The 22,361-nt window shown below is 47.0% G+C and overlaps 1 protein-coding gene across 1 annotated transcript in view; it reads left to right on the plus strand.

Annotated features, from left to right (window-relative positions):
* TFRC (transferrin receptor) overlaps positions 1-22,361 on the plus strand; it is a 661,121-nt gene that overhangs the window by 389,016 nt on the left and 249,744 nt on the right. The window lies entirely within an intron of this gene.

The raw sequence follows: 22,361 nt of genomic DNA on the forward strand, positions 1-22,361 counted from the left end.
TAACCACATTGATCCATATCTATCAATTTTGGCAAAACATTTGCTATTTTAGTTATTCTAGACCAGCACTTTCTAATCATTAAAATTGAAATGGGCCTATATGAAGCTTGGTCTGATAGGTCTTTAGCATCTTTCAGTATTACAGCCACCGCAACTTTCTTCCAAGATGTTGGTGCTTCTTTTAAAATATTAAAGCTTTCCAGATCTTTATCCTTTTATTTCCTTCTAGCATCCAAACTGAAGTACCATCTAGTTTTGGAGACTTTCTTGCAGATTGTATGTCACTGTTTTTTTCTTTCTCTTAGCTTAACCTAACTTTTGAGCCTCTACTACTTCTAACCTTGCTATACTTAGTCTTCCAGAAACATTTTGTTTCTCGATTTCTATATTTCTCTGCTTTATACCAATTTTCATAATTTCCAAAACACCTCTAATGCCTCTACAGGATCATTGGCTAGTTTTGTTATAGGCTCTAAGTTGGCAACAACCCTTTTTACTTTCTGTTGCTTAAGTCTTTGTGCTACACTTCTGGAATTATCAAAAACAGTTGCTTAACAGCAGTCTTTCTAAACTCATGCATGTTATCCTGATACTGTTCTCATTAGCACTCTGCAGTTGTGCTTTGTCTTGTTCTGTGACATTTCTCTTATTCTGCAATACTTTAACCTTTGTCAGCCCCACTAAATAATTATTGTTACTAAATATCTTATTTCTACTGCATGTTTAAGCTCCACTTTCATTGTATCCCATTCACAAGCTATAGCGTCTGAAGAAAAATGTCTTCCCTAGTAAGTCTCTAAGATTTGCACTACGTATTCCTAAAATTCTTAACCTTAGATGGGTAAGCATCAGTGTCTCTCTTTTGCTACATTATCCTGCTTTTTTATCTTACTGGTAAACTATCTGAAAGTTTTATTGGATGTGTGAAGCTTTCAGTTGAATGCACATGTTCCTGTGAATTATTTTGTAGTCTTCCCCAGTTGTATCTTGGGAATTAATACATAAATTCTCTAGTTCCTACTGCTGAATTCATCTCTTGCATATCAATTTTTCCAGAAATCTAATGTCTTGTGCTTTTTCCTTCTGGGTCCCCCAGATAAATATCTGTTGCAAATAAAATTCCAGTCCTCTGCTATAAGAAATATTCCTTGCTGAAAGCTGATTTTCTTCCAAAAGACCGCCAAAGTTTTTGAACCTGTTTGTACCACAGTAGTGGGTCTCCCCTGCATCAGAGATGGAATTAGATTGAGTTCAGCATATTGGCAGCTGTATAGGTTTTGTTCCCTACATGAGTAGGGCATTTGAATTGAAACAAGACACCTTATGCCCTTCACATGTATGTCTGCTTTTTCCATGACACCATCCCTCATTGTGGATATGTTGGCAATGTGAAAGCCTACATTTGCATGGTGGCATGTTGATGCACCATTCCTCCCCACAGGATAGGAAAGTAATCAGTTCACATCCCCAACCCCCCCAATGCTGTACCAATGACTAAACTGCTGCTGTTTGTTTTTCACATGGACTAGCCTGAGTTCATGCAACCACAGACTAACTTGTAGCATTGCCATTAGGGGAAACGCTTTGCAGATATAGGTCAAACCTGATTGAGATGCATGGTTGTTTAACTACCACCTAGGTTTAAGCTTGAACCACTTTTCAGTTGAGGACAAAGGTGCCGAAGTTCCATTCCTGGCTGCCCACCAAAAAGAGTGCATCCTAAGGTTCTGCCACTGTAGTCCTCTTGGATGATTAACTTGGTGTGTGACAAACCTTCCTCGGGAAACTGTGTAGTTCACTGGATCATCTACACTTTGCCTAAACATCAAACAGCTTCTTACACAGGCGAGGGGATTACATCATTTAAGGAATGCAGTTTGAAACCTATTTTAGGCTGACATAGGTGCCCCTGTCCTTTTTCCTTTTTAAATATGTTGCTGAGCCCTAGGTTATTTTTTTTCAATCAACTTGGTACTAGTCTCACATGTATACCCCAACATGTGACATTATGGTCATGGGTAGTAGAGAATGTGTTTACATTCCATTACAGATCCTGTACGGAGTCATAGAATCAACAAAGCCTGAGGACCACATAAAGCCTGAGGACCACACAAACTGAGAAAAAAGGATGAGTCTTCTGTTGTATTATTGTCTTGCCAATGCTCAGGCTTTTGAGGAGCAGTTTGGACTAGGCCATAGTTTAGCATTGTTCTTTAAACCACTGTATTTTACCACTTTTCCAACAGGCACACTGGAGGAATATTTGTTTTTTGGATGTGGCCGTACTTTACTCTTAATACTGGTGCTTGGTACCCTAATTATTCATCTTGCCTATCCTCTGTGCTAGTCCCACTTGGAGAGGAAGCTTCTGAACAACCTTGAATTCTTAGTCTAATGCATCTGATTTGTTGGCACCTTTAAGTATGTAGTGCTTATTTTTTGGCTTTATTTTAGCACCATTTTGGAATTTCTGGCCTCCCTGATTCTGAGCACAGTGGAGATATTAATGGAAATTATTTTATATGCTGTACTTGAAGATGTGTTCTGTTGCAACGCTAACATTGCTGACACTTGGGTGGCAGGCTCCAATGTGGCCTTGCAGATGGTGGGGAGATTATTTTTTTTACCTTTGAGGGAGGACTCTGAAACAAGGTGCTAGATGCCCATTTTTCAGGAATTGCTGTTGAGCTGGATTGCCCAACAGCCTGCTAGGAAATCTCAAGACTTGTTCAGCTGGACAGATCACAAAAGAGGCCTCTTCTCCACCAGAGGGGGGACCTAAAGTGAATCGCCGTCAGCTGATAGTAAAATTGCTTAGGACTTCAGCCTGCAGCAGTCCTTGACTACGGTTTGGAACTGTTGGGGGGGGGCTAATTTACTAGTTTGGTCTAACTAGGAAAACAGTCGTGATTGGGTGCTAGACATGGCCAGTCTCTGCCATGTCATAGAACAATCTATCCATGCCCTAGAGTAGGTCCATTAAAGGATTTGTTCACCTCATACAAACTATTTGAGGAAAGCTGGTGATTTTCTCCTGACTGTCTCAACTGGATTATACAAATGACCTATTCCTATGTTGCAGTATTGTAGGTGTGGGATTTCCTGCCTTCAGGCGACTTGTACGTCTGCTTCTATACAAAAGCTTCAGGTTTGACAGCTGTAGTGTGCATGACATCACACGGTGGGGCCTTAAAGTGATGTCTGCGCGCACAATCCTCAAAACTTTTCAGCCGCAGACTACATTTGCATCGTACAATTCCTTCACAGACATCACCTCTTAAAGAAAAGTAGCCCGTTGGGTTTCAGATTTTCTCATTTCTGACTATTCTAGCGAATGCTTGGTGCCTTTAGCTGATGTCAGGAAAAATGGGGAAGTGCCAATGCGAGCGCCAGATACCCTATAAGGGTTTATTTTGCATAGGCCGGGAAAACTATCGCTCCTGCGCTGTTTGTCAATCGTTTGTTCCCAAGATGTTGCGCAGCCATCTAGCCACGTTAAATCTCTACATTGAGAACCAACACCTCAAATGGTTAGCCCTTAGGATGGATCCTGCATCAGAGGCCGCACCTGAACTTTCGTGGAAGAAGGCCAAGGTTTCTAGGCCTTCACCTGCAGCTCCTCTTCCCGACAGCACTGCCAACTGCTGATCTAGGGGTTGAGGCATGCTCTGATGATGTCGACTGCAGCTACTTCCCTCAAAGCAGTTTCGCAGCTGATGACTGGCATGTCCTCTGAACTCTGACATCGCCTGTCAAGGTCGAGGGGGAACCGGTTTCGGTGGTACCTTCAGCAGGGATCTAGACTTAGGATGTGCTAATCTCCAGACCCAACACCAGGCCACTCTTCCTTTCTGGCCAAAAAAGTAGAATCCTCTCATGCAGGCCTTCATGGCCCTTAGTCCTCCAGCCTCAGCCACGTCAACCCTGCCTCTTCTGAGCCCTAGGCTGTGCTTCTCTACCATCCATAAACCCTCAGATCAGTGAAGAACACGACTCTTCTTTCTCCATCAGAGGAGTCCATTTCTTATATTTCCCAAATTGCCTCTCCCCAGGAATATTACTCTCCGGATGAGGAATCTGTGGAGGGGAACACTCCCCCTGAGAAATTACTTTTGGTGAGACCACCAAGATGGATTAATTTAAATGGGACACTTCCCAAATGACTGACACCCAAAAAAGTACTTTGAACTGCTGTAAGTGGAATTACCCTCCCCTTCAGCAGTTCCCCCTGTTCTGCCTTCTTACTTGGATGCCTTCAGTGCAGTCTCTAAGGCCCCTGACTCCCAGCCTCTGGCCTCGAAGCGCCCTGACTGCTTATATAAAGTACCAGAGGACCACAAATTCTTAAGCCATCCTTGGCAGACCCAGCTTATTGCCACCATGGCAGATGAGCAATCTAGACTGCTGCCATCTGCCTCCCTCCTATCCACTGACAAAGACAGTAAGTGCATGGATAGGCTGGGAACACTTTGGCTTTCAGAGCCATAAATTCAGACCCACATGACCAAGTATGCATTAGACTTGGTCTCTCAAGCCACCTCCATGCTGGCTTCCTTGCCTGACAGTCCCAGCAAGACTGACATCTCATCCGAACTTAGGGAGCCAGGCACTCCGTAAGTTGCAGCTACGATGCTGCAGATGCATCTGCCAGGTCTGCAGCATCTGCTTCAGCCCTCAGGAGGTACTCGTGGCGAAGACTCCATAACCTCCCTGAGGACTTCATGGCAAATTTCATGGACGCCCCTCTGGACCGCTATTGCTGTTCGGAAAACAATCCGCTGACGTTTTTTAAAAATCTACAAGAAAAAGGCAAACTACTCAAGGACATTAAGCACCTGCTGGTGTCGCCCATACCCAAGTATTATAGGAACTACCCTGCTAAAGTCACCTTTGTAAGATGTATTTCTTAGCCCTCTCATCCAGCTCCAGGAGAGGGGCCAGAAGACCTACCTCCCGATCCTCTGCTCCACCACAGCAACCCAGATGGCCTTTTCAGGACTGATGAGGCCCCAGTAATGCACAACTGCCTTGCCCACCTCCTCTCAGCCCACCTTTCCCACTGTCTCCCCTTTGGCAATCCATCACTTAAGACCAGTGGGTCTTCAATGTTATCCAAAAAGGTACTTCCTATCCTGGCAAGAAGCCACCCAAAAGCAGCATCCCTTCCCTCCCCAAAAACCACAAGTTATGGCAGATCTGCAGCTAGTCACCATAGAGCCTGTTCCTCCAGGACAAGGAAAGGGGTTTTACTCCCATCTCTTCCTGGTCCCCAAAAAAGATGCCCTTGGAGACTCATCTTAGAGCTGTCCTTTCTAAACCTACGTCTTCAGGTATCCTCTTTCAAAATGCTCTCCCCACATTACAGCCTCTCATCCCAGCGTAGGCCTTCATGGTCACCTTAGACCTAACGGAAGCCTACCTGCATATACTCATCAGGAGTTCCCACAGAAAATCCCTGCGTTTCTGTGGCCCTTACTCTCGTTTCCAATTTACTGCCATGCCCTTTAGTTAATATATGCCCCCCCAGGGTCTTTACAAAGTGCCTAGCTCCAGCCATTGCCTTCTGCAGAACTCAGGGGATACAAATTTACACTTATCTGGATGATTGCCTAATTCTGGCAGAGTCCAGGGATGCTCTGTTGCAGCGTCTACATTTCGCCATGTCCCTTCTGCAGAACCTAGGATTCACCATCAACCTCCCCAGATCCCCTCAGATTCCAAGCCAGGACAAGATTTTACTCTGCTGCAGAATCAGAACAGACACGATGAAGGCCTTTCTACCTCAGGACAAGGTTCTATCTAACTTCCAACTTCCAGGAAGCTTTACTATCCCGAAAGGTGATGGCAAGGCATTGTCTTCGTCTCCTGGGTTTGATGGCAGCAACCATCCCCATGCTGGCACTTGCAAGAATGCACGTGTGCAAGCTGCAGTGGTTCCTGAAGAACACCTGGTCCCAGAACCTACATCCCCTAGAACAGGCTATCCCCCTCCTTCCCTGCCTGAAAACAAATCAACTGGTGGATCGAGCAAGTGAAATTGAACCCAGGGCTCCCACTACAGCCCCCACCCAACCCACGTTATGCGTACAGATGCCTCCGATTCAGGTTGGGGAGCAACTGTGACCTCTTACAAGATTCAAGAAAAATGTCCTCCCTCTCTTCAGGCCAAACGCATTAATATCTGGAAATGACAGCAGTTTTCTTAGCTCTACAGACCTTCACCCCCCCTTATGATTCCAGGGGTGCTCCAGATTGTCAGACAACACAGTGATGTGCCTCAAAAAGCAAGGAGGAACAAATGCCCATCAGCTGTGCAGTTTATCCCTACTGATATGGGACTTTGCCTGCAGGACTAAGTTGAGCCGGGAGGCTGTCTACATCCCCTTACAGGACAACCAAGCAGTCTACATCCCCTCACAGGACAAACAGAGCAGAACCTCCTCGCTTCAACATGAATGGATGCTGAATAGGGAGGTTTTAGGCAGTGGGGCGCTCCACAAATAGACCTGTTTGCCTCCCCCCCTAGAACAGGCAACTGCAGAACGTCTGCTCAAAAACCCACTCCCCTCTAGCATGGAGTGGATGCTTTCAGCATCTCTTGGTAGGGGAAGTTCCTTCATGCCCCCCCCAACGCACACACACACACACACACACACACACACACACTGATTCAGAAAGTCCTCCTGAAAATTCAAGATGACAAACCAAAAATCTTGTGGCTCCTTACTGGCCAAGGCAGCAATGGTTTCCCTCCCACTTCACAAACTGCCAAGGGCAATAACTTACCCTACAAAGTGGATCTATACTTACAAGACAAAGGAACTCTCCTACATGTCTCCGTCTCTGTTGGTGATGAACTTTTGATGCCTTTCAAGCACCACTACTCAGGACGTGCTTTCACTCCTAAGGGAGGCAAGGAAACCTACCACCAGAAAAATTCTTAACTGGCTAAATGGGAAAGATTTGCAAAATGGTGTCTGCAAAAAGGAAGGGACCCCAGCTCTGCTGAGGTTCCCCTGATTCTAAACTAGTCAGTTGATAAAAGTGACCTTTATGTAAAAGTACACCTCTGCCATATCAGCCTGCCCCTGAACCCCCCCCTTTTGCTGGCCAGGCACTATGTAACCCTCTTCCTTAAAGGGGTCTTGCACACGAGACCACCTAGGAACCTATCCCTCCACCTTGGGACCTTTACATGTTAGAAATTAACACAACATCCCATTGAACCTGCCGGACCTTCCTCCTTGCAGATGGTCACCAGAAGGACCATTTTCCATGTACACCACTTCAGCCAGAAGTGTCAGAACTGCAGGCTGTAATGGCCTGTCCCCCTACACTGTCTTCCACAAAGGCAGGGTGTCCTTATGAACCATCCCCTCCTTTGTCTAAAGTGCTCAATTATCTCTTAACCAATCCATTCATCTGCCCACCTTTTTTCCCCTCTCCCACTAACAAAGTGGAGAGGATACTGCACTCCCTGGATATGCAAACAACTTAGATTTTAACTGGACAAGGCCATGGCCATCAGACTAACCAGCTCTCGCCTTTCTACCCCCAGAGCCCTGGGCAAGGCAGACTCCAAGCAAACCATTGCATTCTGGATCAGAAAAGCTATTTGCTTCTGCTACTCACCATGGAAAGGAACTCCCAAGGGGAATAAAGGCCCATTACACTAGAGCTGTGCCCACCTCAAGAGCCTTCATGAAAGGCCTAGACACAGCATCCATTTTGGAAGCAGCCACCTGGGCCACTATCCTCACCTTCACCAAGCATTACAAATTGGACCAAGATGTTCTTCGTCTTCCATTGCTGCAGTCCTGACTATTGGGTATAGTCCGCGTCCCAGTCAGCCCGAATACCAGAGTATAAGGCTGACGTCGGTCAGGGCGCATTAGACTGACGTCAGTACGTCAGGGTACTAATGCGCATGACCGACGTCATATCCTCAGTCTTTTTTGCCGCATGGTCCGATGCAGAAGCAGTTTTGCGAGTGCAGGTTGGCGTACTGAAATATTTCCGAAACCGGAGTTTCAGACCGAAACAGAGTTGGCTAAGTACCCGCTGGGGAACATTTTGGTTTTTCTTGCCTCAGTATTTTACCGGATGTCAGAAAAGTGAATAACTGTATTTCTTGTGGGAAACAGATACCTCATAGGGATTATCATACCTTGTGTATACCTTGTTTAGGGCCTGAGCACGACGTTGTTGGTTGCCGCTCTTGTGCTAGGTTTAACAAACGCACTATTAAGAGGAGGTTAGACTGTGCCAGGTTAGTGTTTGGGAAGCGTTGTAATTATAAAATGCCGTTGGATGCTCCGACGCCCGCTTCCTCCAAGAAGCGCAAGGATAAAACAGTGAAGCCTAGGGTTGAGGAACCGCCAGTCCCGGACGTCGGTTCTTTGGAAGGCTCAGTGGAGCCGGAGGTTTTGCCAGGAGTTTCCATGGAGTCCCAGGCAGAAACTATACTCTTACAGGATGTGCCTTCTCAGGAGGTAGGCCAGGCTGAGGGGGCTTCTCAGGTGACTGTTCTTCCCTCTCTTCCCAAGGTAGTTAGGGCCTCTCCTTCTGTTGCCAAAACTTCTATGAGAGGTAGGCCTACTTCAGCTTCAGTGGGGGCTTCTCCTGCCATTTCAGGTTCTGTACCTAAGAAACATATGCTTAGGATGGCAGAAGATTTGATTACTATGATTAGGGGTTCTATGCCCCCGCCTGATAAGAGGCCTAGGGTGGAACCTGAGTTTGAGAGTTTTGAACAGTGTTCTGAGGCTTCAGAATCTTCTGTGGAAGATTTGCAGGAGTATCCTACCTATTCTGATTCTGATGTGGATGATTCCACTCCTACAGCGTCTCCACCTGAGGATTTCTCATTTTCAGAGACTTTGCATTCCATGAGGGAGCACTTTAAATGGGAAGGCCAGGATTACTCTGACTCCAGGAAAAGGCTTAGGAGTTCTTGTTTTACCCCAGCATAGGCCTTTAGCTATTCCTCCTGTGTTGAATGTGGTGGAAGATTTTTGCAGAGGCTTCCCTGAACCCTGACTCTTTGCCTCCTGCTCCTGTTAAGCCTGATAGGTATTATAGGGTGCCCAAGCTCATAAATATTTGTTTAAGAGTCCTAGGGCGGACCCAGAAACTATTTCCCAGGGGCCTAAGGGTGTAAAAGCTTCTGTGGTTAAAAATCCTGTCCCCACTGATAAAGAGGCGAGGGCTTTGGATAGGTGGGGAAAGAAAGTGTATACTTCTTCCACTCTAGCCATGAGAGCTTTGAATTGTCAGTTTCACATGTTAAAATATCAGAATTACCTTCTTTCACAATTGAAATCTAAGGTGGATGCTTTGGCGGAAGGTATTGAGTGTAAAGAGTTGCTGGATTTGGTTCATGTGTCCCAACAAGTGGGTAAGCATTCTTGCAATGTGGTTTTGATGCTGTACAGGCCTCCTCGAGGGTGGCTGCTACCAGCTCTGTTCTTCGCAGGCATGCCTGGTTGAAGGATCAGAATTTAGCTGAGCATGTTAAGACAAGGATTTTGGATGCTCCTTTACAGTCTGATGTGTTGTTTGGTTCGCCTGTGGAAGCTGTTTTAAAGAAAATGGAGGACAAAGCTAAGTCTATGCAAACTGTTAAAGATTTTTGCAGGTGCAGCCACCAAGTTTAGTAGAAATTGGCCTGCTAAGGGGTGGACATATCCTGCTTATGATTCTCAGTCTAGGGGTAGGTCTAGACGTGGTAGGGGCAGGGCTCAAAGTTCTTTAGGCCTAGAACAGGGAGTTCACCTGCTCAGACTTCTGGTGAGGGCAGGGGTCAGTCCTTTCGTAAACAGACCCAATGACCTGTTTTTCAGCTGCCAGCAGATTCACGCCTGGCAGCTCCTTTGGGGAAGACTGTCTCTTTTCAAAGAAAATTGGGATTTAATTACTCAAGACAAATGGGTGTTGGATATCATTCACCACGGTTACAGATTTTATTTCCATACAATGCCCCTTTCAAAGGCATGCCAGACGTTCCTCCTCTACAAAGAAAAGAGGCTCACAAGCAAGTTTTACAGTTACTTCACATAGGGGCCATTCAGCCAGTCCCTGTGTCAGAGAGGGGCCTAGGATTTTATTCTCTCCTGTTCCTTGTACCAAAGAAGGGGAACACGTGGAGACCAATTTTGGATTTATCTCTCCTCAACACGCTTTTGGACATTCCCAAGTTCAAGATGTTGACGTTACAACAGCTTTTACCTCTGCTGGGCAAAGATCACTGGATGGTAACTTTAGATCTCAAGGAAGCTTACCTTCATGTGCCTATAAGGCTAAGTTGCAGAAAGTATCTGCGGTTTCGAGCTGGAAATTCTCATTATCAGTTCTCTGCATTGCCCTTTGGCTTATCTACTGCCCAGAGTATTCACAAAGGTTCTGGCTCCAGTGATAGCTTACTTCAGGCTTCAAGGAATTCAAATCTATCCTTACTTGGACGACTGCCTGATTCTGGCTCAAGAAAAGGAAGACCTTCTACAGCATCTGGAATATGTTATAGCAGTGCTAAGATGCCTAGGGTATTCTGTGAACGAAATAAAGTCCAGTCTAGTACCCTCTCAAGACATGTGCTTTCTGGGTGTAAGACTGAATACAGCAGCCCAGATGGCCTTTTAACCCCGGACAAACAAAAGAGTCTGTCACTTTACTTCCATCAACTATCTCATCAGTCCGTGCTGACTGCAAGGACAGTCCTTCAAGCATTAGGGTTCATGGCATCTTGTATTCTGGTGCTTCCCAATGCCAAACTGCATATGAGGAAGCTACAATGGTATCTCAAAAATGTATGGACACAGCACTGCCAGGATTTGGACACTGTCATTCAAATAATACCTTGCATTCAAAAGGAATTTTTGTGGTGGGCTCAGGAATGTCACCTAAACAAGGGACTCTCTGTGACCCGGCCAGAGGCAAGTCAGATTCTAACGACAGATGCCTCGGACATTGCTTGGGGAGCTCATCTAAATGGAAAGTGGATACAAGACAAGTGGCCTGCCAGACTACAGCATCTACATATCAACATGAAGGAGATGTTAGCAGTCCAGTTTGCATTAATGGCTTTCAAGGAGTTACTTCTTCCAGGGCAGGTGTTGATTCTAACAGACAACACAACTGTCATGTGGTACATCAACAAGCAAGGGGAACACATTCTTATCCTCTATGCAGGCAAGCAATGATTTTATGGGAGACTGCGCTAAGCTTGCAACTAACTCTTCAGGCAAGGTTTCTGCCAGGAGCACAGAACTCCTTAGCAGATGTGTTAAGCAGACAAATCATGGATCCCCACGAGTGGAAACTGGATCTTCATGTATTTCAGAAACTGACAGTGTCATGGGGAACTCCAGACATAGATCTGTTCGCTTCTCCACTAAACCACCAGCTGCCAAAGTATTGCACAAAGGGGTTTCATCACACAGCTTGGAAAGTGGATGCTCTGTCTTTCAGTTGGAAAAACCTTCATGTGTATGCCTTTCCACCTCTACCGCTTCTTCCAAAGGTACTATTAAAGGTCAGACAAGACAGGCCAAGGATGATTTTGATAGCTCCAGATTGGCCTCGGCAACACTGGTACCCACTTCTACGGAGTCTGGTAAAGAAGCCTCCATGGCCTTTACCTCTGATTCCTCATCTGTTATCTCAGAAGGACGGTCATCTGCTCAATGTCAAGCTTCACTCTCTTCATCTAACAGCCTGGCATATTCTGTGTTGAAACACAACAGCTCTCAACTTCCTCAACAAGTTTTAAATGTGATTATGGAAGCTAGAAGGCCTAGTACTAGGAGAGTGTACGCAGAAAAATGGAAGAGATTTTTATTTTGGAGTACAGCAAAGAATTTGGAGATTTCAGAGCCTAATTTGAGTGTGGCTCTTCAATATCTTACTGAATTATTGGACAAAGGTTTGTCCTTCTCTTCCATAAAGATTCATGCTGCAGCAATTTCAGCTCACTATGATTGTGACCCACCTTTGTTTTCGCATCCTTTGTTCAAGCAGTTTCTTAGAGGGGCAAAGAATATAAGACCCCCACGTAGAGCTCCTACTCCTGCTTGGGATCTCAATTTTGTGTTGGAAAACTTACTCTACAACCTTTTGAGCCTGCAGCTACTGCTGAATTGAAATATTTGTCATGGAAGACTGCTTTTCTGTTGGCTATTACTTCTGCAAGAAGGGTGTCTGAGTTGCAGGCCCTTATGGCAGTAGAGCCCTTTTGATTTTCCATAAGGACAGGGTATCATTACGTACTAATCCTTCCTTTATGCCTAAGGTGGTTTCTAGTGTGGCTTTAAACCAAACTATTCATTTGCCTACTTTTTGCAGATCCTCAAAATAAAGGGGAAAAGATTTTGCACACTTTAGATGTACACAGGCAATTGCGTTATTATTTGAGCAGGACTAAGAATTTTAGGCAGTCTCAGCAGTTACTTGTTTCTTTTGCTTTGAGTTCACAGGGCAAGCCTGTGTCAAAACAAACTATTTCTAGGTGGATTGGCTTTTGCATTGCATTTTGTTATTCCCATCATGGCAAGGAGATTCCAGCTGGGATCAGGCCTCATTCCACTAGGGCTACTGCCACTTCAACAGCATTTCTAAGGGGTGGCAACTAAGGATATTCTGGAAGCAGCTACTTGGAGTTCAGTGCATACTTTCTCTAGGCATTATCACCTTCCTATATACTCTAAGACTAGGGCTGGTTTTGCCACAGCTGTTTTACAAGGCATGTTGTCAGCTCCTACTACTTTATAATTTGCCAGCCTCCCTTACCTCTGCTTTGGGATTCTACCCAATAGTCAGGACTGCAGCAATGGAAGACGTAGAACATAGTACAGTTTTGTACCTACCATAAATGTAGATGTTCGAGGATTCCATTGCTGCAGTCCAATTTACCCTCCCTCCTTCCCCTCTGTGTTTAGGGGTGGTTGTGTAGGTGAGTTTACATGCTTATCTTTTTATATATATATATATTGTTGTATATATTATACATGTTTTTGGTGCAGGTTGTTTTGGGACTTGTCTTTTTGGGTCTTCTGACATCTGGGGCAAGAAAAGACTGAGGATATGACGTCGGTCATGCGCATTAGTACCCTGACGTACTGACGTCAGTCTAATGCGCCCTGACCGACGTCAGCCTTATACTCTGGTATTCGGGCCGACTGGGACGCGGACTATACCCAATAGTCAGGACTGCAGCAATGGAATCCTCAAACATCTACATTTATGGTAGGTACAAAACTGTACTTTTCCAGAGCCATGACAGGATTTGTCAGGACAATCCTGCAGGATCTTGTAGAACCCTCTGCATCCACCACCACCCTCTCATCCTTGTAAGCTGTGGTACACTCCCACACCTACAGTACTGCAACACAGGAATAGGACATAGAATAGTTGTGTAAAATCTTACCATAACCATAGATTTCCTTCTCTTCCATGTTGCAGTACTCCTTCCCACCCACCAGTTCCCCCAGGTCTTGTACCTTCCTGTACTACCTACATTTCAGTAGGTCTCAAAGTCGCACACCACCTGCTGGGCTGCCTTCTCTGCCTACTGGCCTTCAAGTTCTGAGGATTTTGTGGGCAGACGTCACATTTAAGGCCCCTTGGTTTATGGCCCTACGTGGGACATCCCACACACTACAGCAGCCAAGCCGAAGGTTTTGTATAGAAGCTGACATACGAGTCACCTGAGGGCAGGAAATCCCACAAACAACACTGCAGCATTGAAGAGAGGGACATCTTTGGTTATGGTAAGATTCTACACTATTTTCCATCCCGTTTCTTGATTGGTCAGGCTTAACAAGCATACCTAATGTTTCCGGTGGTTCGTAGGCTTATGGATTATTACTAGGCTAATGTCTCAAGGAGGGCCTTTTCAAGCCTAGCCGTACTTCCCAACTTTATCTGAAAAGTTTTGATACCAAAGTTTTATTTTAAGGGGTATGATGGTCAGGCATCAACTGTCTGCTTCTAACATCAAGGGAAAATTTCCGATTACCCATCCTCTTGTGCAAGTGGCACTTGAAAAAGGTTAGGGAAGAACTGTGCTTTACATGGGTGGGATGCCAGTTCCAGCAAGAGTGTAGTCCGACATGCACCTGTTCCTCCAGCATGTCCTGTCATGTAAATGAGGTTTGAGTCCCTAGAACAGGTAATTGTGATGCCATTTGTTTTGCAGATGTGCAACCGGTCCATCAGTGTGTGATCGGGGAATACTTTGCAAGCCAGGTATGGATTGACAGTCTGTAGGAGACTCAAGTGGAGGGACTGGACTTTGAGGCGGTCCACTTAGGATATGTTGTATACACCCTGAATTCTTTTTGAGAAACCTTTGGATAATGCAGTTGCATATGCCTGGTCAGGTATATACTGAAGGACATTTTATTCTGTTTGAGAACAGCTTACAGTGGAACAGTAACATCCTTGGACCTTGATGCCTTATCCTCAAGTTGCTTAACCTATGAATCTGAAGTAGAATTCATTTGTCAGCAACCTGTGGGTATGGATCCGATATCAGATCCGAACCGGCATCGTTTATCCAGCTATGGATCCGAGCTCCTATCTCCTCCCCTCACCCATAATGCCCTGCTCTCCCTACACGACCTCAGATCTAGTTTGCTGCGTTCATGGTGACAGCCTAGATTTCGAGCTCCATAAGCTAAGTGATTTTTTCAGTACTTTATAAGGGTTATTTCTGTTTGAAAATTAACTGTGTGAAAGTGTTAGGTTCCCTTTCTGTATATTATTTTTGGGTTAAGTTAACTTAATTTTGTGTACCCTCCCCTCTCTGGCGCGTAGCTAGTGAGTGTTTTTCTTTGAGGCCTTCAGTGTGTGTGAGTTTATTTTTTCTTTAAAAAAAAAAAAAAAAAAGATAGTATGTCTGAGGCCCCAACGGCAATTTTCTCAAAATGCTCCGAGTGTGGCCATAAGCTATCCCCTGCTGATGGCCACACTCGGTGCGTTCGATGCCTTGGGGTTGAACACCTCACTTCTGGGTGTTCAATCTGTGCAGGGTTCAACCCCAGGGCATTGAAGGAGCGGAGGTCGAAGCTGGTCTTGGCAGGTCTCTTACCCCCGGACTCTGCTTTGGCCCCCGCCCTGTTGGTAGCGACTGCTCCGGTGACTGCCTTGCCTGCTCCCCCTCCTCCTCCCGGGACTCAAACTCCCTCTACGGGTTCGGAGGAGGGAAGCCAGGAAGGACCGGTGAGAGAAGCACCACAAGCGGCGGGCCACCGGCTAATCGGGCTTCTCCTCCAGCCTCTGTCTGCTGGCTCTCCTCCTCGGCTCTGGTCCCCATGTTTTTCACCAGGGCCTGAGGAGGAGGAAACCCGATCTCCTTCGAGGCTATCGAGGCGGCACTCGAGGCCTACCTCGATAGCCTCCTCTATCTACCTACAGCCTCTCCGACGGTGATCTGGACCGGATGATGCGAAGGTTCATCCAGGCCCAAATGCAGATGGGAGTGCTCCTGCCTTCCCCCCCCCCCCGGAGAGAGCTCGACCCCATTTTTCAAGCCCATAGCTCCTTCTCCGACCCGCTACCTGGGCTCCCAGCGCTTGGAGCTGGGCAGCTTCGGAGCCGGGGGTGGGTCGGATCCGACCCTGCCCTCGAGTTTGTCGGATCCGATCTCTCGGAGCCTTGGCCCGAGCTTCGGATCCGAGGGACTCTGTGTGCCTTCGGCACCGTCCGTGTCGGATCACACTGGTCCCTCTGATCAGAGGGGCTCTGCGCCGGCTCCGATCCACTCCTCGGATCCGAGGGGGAGCAGACTGTCTGATCCTTTGGTGAAGGCTGGCTCCCCTCTGCTTTTGATGTAGTAGAGAGGGCTCTGTTGAGGGCATCCGGACCCCCGGTCCTTGCTTCGGCTCCGCCCCGCACTCCATCTGCTCTGGGTCAGGCTTCTGTCACCCGGCCACTGGGACAGCCCGTTTAACTGCCCCAAGCAGTTCCTTTGGAACTGGACATCGCTGGCGAGGGCTCCTGACACACACACCCCCCCCCCCCCCCGAGGAAGCACCTCGCAAGCACACATGTAAAAGGAGAAGACACTGACTTGGAGGAAGGGGAAGGCTCCCCAAGATCACCCCCTGAGGATGTCTCCTTTGGAGACATCATGGAAATTTTGCGTATAAGAGGTGGGTGGTCTGCCCCAAAGTCTTCCTCGGACGACTCCGTGTTCTTGGAGGAATTTGAAGCGGGCCAGTCTACCTCTTGGGTGTCCCCTCCTGCCGACCCCCTGGTGGACCTTATTACCACCAGGGTGTGGAAGGAACCGGACACCGTGGAGCCAATCCCCAAGAGGCCGGACAGGATTCTTAGCCCCCTGCTGACCATGCCCATTGGAGCAAGGGACCCTCGGTAGATGCCATGTTGTCGGCAATAGCCACTGAGGGAACTCGCTCAGGAGAGTCCCTCAGTCCATCTCCCAAGCAAGGAGTCTGATGATGGACCACTTGAAGAGAATGTTTAGTTCAGCAACCTTCTCAGTGAGGGCGCTCAACTATTTGGCACGTCATTAGGATGCAGCGCAATCTTATCAAAGAATATGCTGCATCCCCCCCAGAGTCCATATCTGAGGAGGATAAACATTTGCACTCCACCCGTATGGCCACTCTTCGTTCCGTGACCAATACCTCTATGTGGTTACTTTCCCATGCTACCGAGGGAGCCGCTAGAGCTGCAGGAGTGGGCCTAGTCACAAGACGCCAGGCCTGGCTCCGCCATTGCGATTTCACGGAGCCCTTCAAGGCGTCATTCGCGAACTCCCCTTTGACGGTTCTGCCCTTTTTGGCAAGACGGTTCGTGACACCTTGGTCCAGAGCGAGAAGGACGGGAAGACGCTGTCTGAGTCCGCTTCTCTGTGCCCCAGAGGTCCTACTCTAGGAACCAAAAGGGCCAGAAAAAGATGTGGTTCTGGAAGTCCCAACAATCCCAGCTCCACTCTGGAGGCAGTCGGGGGACATTTTTCGGAGCACCTAGCGGCATGGGAGTCTATAACATCAGACCGCTGGGTTCTCCAGATTATATCCAGAGGCTACAAAATCCCATTTCTTCACGTTCCAAAATTAAAATCCCTCCCTGACGTTCCACCTGATCAGAGGGAGGCTGCTTCTGCAGAAATTGGCCATCTGCTGAGAGCGCCATCCAGCCCGTCCCCCCAGACCAGATCAGGGTTCTACTCCAGGTTCTTTTTAGTACCAAAAAAGACAGGGGACCTAAGACCCATTCTGGCCCTGTCCCTATTAAACCTGTCAGTTCCCAAACAGAATTTCCGGATGGTCACTCTACAATCCATCCTCCCCCTTCTAGGAGAGAATCACTGGATGTGCTCTATAGACCTCAAAGATGTGTACTACCACATACTAATGGACAGACGATCCAGGAGGTTTCTTCGCTTCCGGCTGGGAGCCAGTCACTACCAGTTCAGGGTCCTTCCCTTTGGTCTCACCACAGCCCCCAGGGTGTTCACCAAAGTATTAGCAGTGGTTGCGGCCCACCTGAGGCTTCAGGGGGTGCAGGTCTTTCCGTACCTGGACGACTGGCTTCTCACCGCCCCAACAAGGCATCTACTATCCTTGGCAAGAGACTCTTCTTCGTCTAGCTCCCTGGCTAGGCATCACGGTAAACGTAGGAAAGTCCAACCTGGTCCCTACTCAGTTAATAGAATTTATAGGAGCCAGATTTTAGACTAGGAAGTTAAGGGCCTTTCTCACAACCGAGAGTTCGGAATCTGCGACTCCAGGTGTGGGCCATCCTCCTCTCCAGCTCGGTTCCTGCGGAATTGGTCCTGAGGGCACTAGGGTCTATGGCGCGAGCGATTTCTCTTCCGCTCGCCCGCTTGAACATGCAGGTACTTCAGTGGACACTTCAGGTGCAATGGTCATTTCTCTCTCCCCCTGCATCACCCCATTGCAGTCAGCAAGGCTTGCAAGCGGTCTCTCTTGTGGTGGCTCCATTCCCCGGATCTCCACAGAGGCCACCCTTTTTGTGCATCTCCCTCTCTTGCCACAGTGACCACGGACGCTTCCCGCCTTGGGTGGGGGGGGGGCATTTTGCGGGCCGGACGGTCCAAGGCACGTGGAACGACTCGGACCTCCCTGCATATCAATGTTCTGGAAATGAGGGCGGTGCTCTTGGCGTTGCAGGCACTTCAAGCCTTCCTTCCCCTGGGAACAATTGCGATTCAGACAACATGTCTGTGGTCTGGTACATCAACAAACGGGGGGGACCAGGTCTTACCCTTTATGTCGAGAAGCCATGAGAGTGTGGGAATGGGCGATTTCCACCAACTGCTTTCTCATCGCAACGCATATTCCGGGTCGGTCCAGCATTCTTGCGGACAAGCTGTCGCACCATTTTATCCCCGTACGAGTGGTCTCTCAATGCTCAAGTAGCGGAACGTATCTTCACACAGTGGGGGACTCCCTGTTGCAATCTCTTTGCTTCTCCCTTAAACGCCAAGTGCGACAGTTTTTTTGCTCTAATCCCACCTCCAGGGGATTCCCCAAGAGACACTCTGGTGCATGCTTGGCCTCCCGGTGTTCTTTACGCATACCCCCTTTGTCTCTGTTGCTCCAGGTGATTCAGAAAGCCTCTCTGTTGGGGTGCAGAATGATCCTCATTGCCCCATTCTGGCCTCGACAGATCTGGTTCCTTTACCTAAGGTCTCATTCAGTGAATCCACCTTGGATTCTAGATCCCATTCCGGATCTGATATCACACCCATCGAACCTACCAACTCCGAACCTGGACAACCTGAAGCTGACTGCTTGGCTGCTCCAGTTCCACTCCTAATCAGGACTCCTGGTATCTCGTCCCCAGTTAAGGCATCTGGTAGCGGCTCATAAACCCTCTACCAGAAAAATTTACCGCAGTAAATGGAAGCGTTTCTCCATTTGGGCGGAGCGGCAAGGTCTAGATCCCTTCACAGTTCCCCTTTGGTTCTAGACTTCTTACTACTCTCTAATGGTGCCAGTAGTTCTACGGTCAAAGTTCAGCTAGCAGCCATTTCTCATTACCATGTTGGTCATGACTCTGGGCCTCTTATGTCGGCTAAGTTGTGTAAAATCTTCCTAAAAGGCAATTTCTTGCTCAGACCCCCTGTCAGAGACTGTTCCCCCGTGGGATCTTTCTTTGGTTCTTCAGGCCTTGACTGCTCCCCCCTTCGAGCCAGCGGCCACAGTAGATCTAAAATTCTTAGTCTCAAGACTGCATTTTTAGTAGCCATTACTTCAGCTAAGAGATTTTCTGAACTTCAGGCCCTGTCCATGAAACCGCCTTATTTGGTCTTCCATCCGGACCGGGTGTGCCTCAGGATCAATCCCTCCTTCCTAAGGTAGCTTCGGAAGCGAACATTAATCAGTCCATCAACCTCCCTGTTTTCTTTCCTAGGTATCAGAACAAAGGTGAATACAAGCTGCATTCCTTGGATGTTCACAGGCAGCTTCGTTTTTATCTTAACAGGACAGCTGGTCATAGGCAATCCGACCAATTGTTCATTTCCTTTGCCAAATTCAATCTGGGTAAGCCAATTTCCAAGGTTTCCTTGTCACGCTGGATTTCAGTGTATTCTGTTAGCGTACCAAGCTTCTGGGAGGCCTGCACCAGAGGGTGTCCATGCTCATTCGACCCGGTCTCTCTCTACTTCAGCGGCCTTTAAGTCTAGGGTTCCTCTGGATGACATTTGTTCAGCAACCACTTGGGCTTCATCTCATACCTTTATTTCTCATTACAAGCTGGACATCACGTCTAGAGGTAGAGCATCCTTTGGCTCCGTGGTGCTCCGGAATATCCTTCCATGATGGCCGCCCAAGATTCGGGTAGCTGGGGGGACTGTCCCACAGGTTGCTGACAAATGAATTCTCCTACTTCAGATTTCGTTCCATCTGAGTAGGTGGATTCATTTGTCTGCAACCATCCCGCCCTCCTATCCCCCTGGCCTTGTCAGTTTCCTGCATAGGATGTTACCCTTTGGTTAGGGTAGTTGGTGCAGGGCAAACTCTATCTGAGGTCATGTAGGGAGAGCAGGGCATTATGGGTGAGGAGGAGCTAGGAGCTCTGATCCATAGCTGGTTAAACCATGCCGGTTCGGATCCGATATCGGATCCATACCCACAGGTTGCAGACAAATGAATCCACCTACTCAGATGGAACGTTATGGTAAGCACATAACTTCTGATTTCTTCACTATTGTAGGCACATGATGGCTAAGGCCAGGTTACTGTCTAAATGCATTCCCAAATCCCAGAAAACTGGGTTCAGTCTTAAGGATTGTATTATCAATGTGCTAATTTCCAGGACTAGCTGTCTTGGCAAAGGACACTTATGCATTTCTTGGCATTGGGTTTTAGACCTTGGCTCAGACACCAGGTCTTGGTTTGTTAGGCTTTCATTGAGGGTATTTGTATTCTGGGTGGTTTCTGTGACTGCACCTAATTTACAATCTGCAAATTTGGTCTAAGAAGTAAATGTCAAAAGAGCTGTTTAGTACTGAACATTGAGGGAAACACTAGTGACTAGCCTTTTTGTGGGGGTAGACTCCAAGTTAGGACAGGAAGTCTATCTTTGAGCCAGCTGGCTTATACAGTGGATGACATGGGCTTGTACCTAATTTTGAGTTTCTCTACAATGCCTGAGTTGGGGTTTTGTGTGCCTTGGTTAGGTCATGGTAGGGTAAACTTGCACCATTTTGCCCTTGTCCATTTCTTTGGTAACCTTGTTGAAGTCCACCAGGCTGAGTAGGCATGACCTGCTGTTGCCATCACCAGATCAGGTAGGATCCAGTGCCTTAAACTTCCTCTGTCATTGTTATTTCCGTGATTCTTTCCTTGGCTTTGCATTGTGACCAGTTTGACTCCACTATCAACCTTCTGCACAAGGGTGGACCATCTACAGACTTGTATGTCTAAGAATTGGTTGGTTGTCAGTAAACCTAAGACACTAGCTAAATTGTGTCAAGATGCCTAAATCAGCCAAACTGGCTGGGGTATTGGGAAAGTACATAGCCATGGTTACAGATCTTTTGTTACATTATCTGAGGAGATGTTTCAGGAGGGGTTTCTGGCTGGCTAGATTAGGTAAGGATCAACATTTAAGACCAAAGTTGTGCTCCTTGGTGTGCAAGTTACTCCATTGTGTAGTGTCATCCCTTTGTTCCTATTGGATGCTTGGGTGGTGGTAGTTAACATGCAGTTTGGCATATAAAGCTGTGCACTGTCATTTGGGAACCAGTGGAAACTTTCCTTTGCTTTAAGTGGTATTGCTTAGTGTAAAGCACTGTAATTCAAGTTTTTGCACAGTACCTGTGTGCTTCTCTAAAGTTTTAGAATTAGTAGTCAAAGCCTTGAAGGGGGAAAAGATCTGTTCCTGTACTTGATTGGCTAATTCCTGGGAGCCCTTTGGCTCTACTTAAAAGGTGACGACCTTTTGTGAGCTTGAGTGTTTTCTCCGGGATAAGCAAGCTGTAAATGCTTTGTTGCACAGAGAAAACTAGACATCTGCTGCAGAAGGTTAATCCTGAGTTGGACTTTACTATTCTAGTTGCTCCTGCTTTGTGAATGCCCAGGTAGTCAGCTGGGTGGCTGCCATTGTTCATATTTGTACACCGTACAATGTGGGTGATGCATTTGATTGGAAGGTGTCTGCCTACAGAGTCACCATGTAAATTTGGTTTGCCCAACTTTAATCAGGCCTTTGAGTGTCAGACTGTTGCACTAACCTCCTGATGCAGCTTTCCTTTCTGCAGCCAAACCCTTCAGTGGACTATGGACTGTTTTTAGGCAGGGGAAGCTCACTTCAGCTCTATGGTGCAAGTAGTGCTTCCCGAATGATCTTTCTCAGTACTTGGCAGTTTATGCTTGTCATGTGAAATGACTGGACTCTTGTGCGTGATTAAAATGTGGGTTTCCAAAATCAGTGAAAGGCATAACCGTTTAACTTTATTTAGAATGAATTTCTCCATCTGAACCATAATCATATTTAAGCACAACCAAAAATCACAGTACCTGCTTCCAGGAGCACTCATTTTTCCCTAAATTCATATTCGGGCAACACTTCAGAGTACATTAATATACATTAGAGGAGGGAGGGTAATATACATTGGGGGGGTAATAAAACTAACTGACAGATGAATATATTTATAGAAGGTTTATTTTTGATTAAAAAAATTAGATATATTTTTATATTTTGTGAATTTTAAGCAGTAAGTATAATAAAGTAACTCCTGTGTCACACTGCAGTTTCTTTGAGCCAGTTCAGTTAATGGTCACATCTCTGACAGCCAGCATTATATAAAATGGCATGTTGCCCTTTAATGGCATCAGACATCCATGGTAGTAATTAATGGTATA

The sequence above is a fragment of the Protopterus annectens genome, chromosome 4.part1 (genome assembly GCF_019279795.1).
Source record: "Protopterus annectens isolate FY-2018-M chromosome 4.part1, PAN1.0, whole genome shotgun sequence".
Lineage (NCBI taxonomy): Eukaryota > Metazoa > Chordata > Ceratodontiformes > Protopteridae > Protopterus > Protopterus annectens.